A 2289-nucleotide genomic window follows, 5' to 3' on the forward strand; every position below is an offset into this window, starting at 1 on the left:
GCTCAGACACAGGGACATTCCTTGCAGAAGGAGCTGCATTGTTTGCAGGCAAATCAGGTGTCAGAGCTTTCAGTGGACATGACTTCCTCCCCAGCACAAAACTGCACTTCCAGCAATACATCACTGCTATTGTACAGGTTGGTTTGCAAAGAATTTTCTGAGGTCAGCATCCTTCGCCAGACCCTCAGCTGATTACCAGGATTATTATGAGGGAAATGCACAGCTGGCTGGGGGGGCTGTTGGATAACTTGTCTCTGCTGCTGGGAACAGCTTTGACCCAGTCGTGAATAGTAAGGAGATCTGTAGAGGCAGTAGAAGCATTGCTGGAGAAAGAAAAGAATGTATTTCCCCTTCTCAGCTGACAGAAGAGTGGCTGGGATTTATTTTCCTTTACAGCTTGTGCAAGGTGGAGCAGCCTCCTTGTTCTTTTGTTCCGTGCCTTTGGTAGTTTGACTCATGAGTAGGGAAAATGTGACGGTGCCTAGGATGAATTTGTCTGCGGGGCACAGTGACAAAAGGGCAGCTGGGATGAGTCTGAGATCTTGGCAAGAATCAGCTGGTTTGTAGCCCTGCTATCACAGTGCAAGAGCACGTGCCAGGAAGAAATCCTAGGAGTCAATTTGTAGTCTGGGATCTTTCACAGAATCATAGAAAGCCTTGTGTTGTAAGCTGGGCAGGGACATTTCCCACTAGACCAGATTGCTCCAAGGACCATCCAGCCTGGCCTTGAACTCTTCCAGAGATGAGGTATCCAATAATTCTCTGGGCAAACTGTGCCAGGGCCTCACCACCCTCACAGGAAAGAAATTCTTTACATCTAACTATAACCCAGGTGCTCCTCTCCAGACAGCACAGCTTCCTCCTCACTCTGTGCATTGCAGTGTATTGATACATTATTAAAGGTATTAATAAAGGTAATAAAATAGCATTTGATCATCAGAATTTGCTAGGTGGGTGAAGAATGATGGTTCTCTGCTATGTTTTTGCAGCATGTTTCCATACTGTGTCACCAGGACTGGCAAAGCTAGTCTGTGAATAAAGGCTCAGCATTTGTTGCTGTTGTGTGTGACTTTGAATTGCTGCAAATATAATTTCAGAGCTTGTCGAGACTGGAATGAAAAGAGAACACATACCAGAGGAGTTCAACTTCCACTGAAATTTTCCTCATGAGTTAGAAACTGAATTGATGACAGACAGCATTCAGTCTAACGAAACACCTTCTCTCCCCTTCCCCACTTTTCAAATAGGAAGCGCTGTAGGAGTAGAGGGTGTCAGATGCTGTGGATCTGAGCCAAAGTGGAGAGAATATGTAGCTGGTAGAATGGGTAGGAAAGAGGAAGAGTGAGTTAGCCTTTTTCACTCATGCGTGGGAGAAAGGCAATACTATTAAACACAGTTCAGCTGTAACGCAATGAAAAAATTGTACATGACAAGCTGTGACACTTCCTGTGGATCTGAGTCATTGTTTGAGCCCAACCTTACCTTTCAGTGACTGGAGCAGCAATGCGTAGCCAGCTGGCAGCACATTGCCAGAAAGGACAGTGCGGGAGCCGTATCACAAATGTAAATCTTACTATTAGGATATCTGATTTATCTGTGGTTGCAGTAACAATGCTCCAAATGTGTGACAGTGAGAGCAGCAGTCACAGTGCTGTGTGTTCTGCTGGCTGTAGGGAGCTAAGGCCAGCTCTGATATGAAAGTGTCAGGAGTTTCTCAGATGGGATCCTGGCTGCGTTATTCACCACACAGGCACCCGGCCACTAGGAAGTGTGCCGACACCAACGTATGGATTTCATCTTCTCTGCCAATCAGCTGGACAAGCGCAGCCCTTCATTTCTTTGCTTTAGGCTGAGTGCTCTGAACTGGGTCACTTTTGAAGTTGTACACCCCCTTTCTCCTCCCCTCTCTGACCCACACACACATCCTCTCCTTGCCTTCAAGGGAAGTGCTGGCACACAGCGCTGCAGGGAAGAAAAAGGGATGACTGACACCAGATTTATTTGAAAGGTGCTTTTAAGGCATCAGCCTAGGGACGCTGTGGGAAGTCTGAAGGTGAGAGGTAGCTCAGGAGTCAGAAGAGAAAGGTGGAGCAGGGCCAGCTACAGCCAGCCTAAGCCAGCTCTTCTGTTCTTTGCTTTTAAAGTTTAAATCCTCCTGCCCTCAGTTAATCCTTCATTTGCTTGTCATCTAGCTATTCATTTTACATGCAGTTAATATTGTGTCTCTGTGCAAAATATTTATATGCACAGACATAAAGTAATATGTAGATTAAAGAATAGGTAGATAGA

This window comes from Chamaea fasciata, unplaced genomic scaffold (genome assembly GCF_029207755.1).
Source record: "Chamaea fasciata isolate MVZ Bird 193981 ecotype frontalis unplaced genomic scaffold, bChaFas1.0.hap1 SCAF_5, whole genome shotgun sequence".
In the NCBI taxonomy this organism is placed as follows: Eukaryota; Metazoa; Chordata; class Aves; order Passeriformes; family Sylviidae; genus Chamaea; species Chamaea fasciata.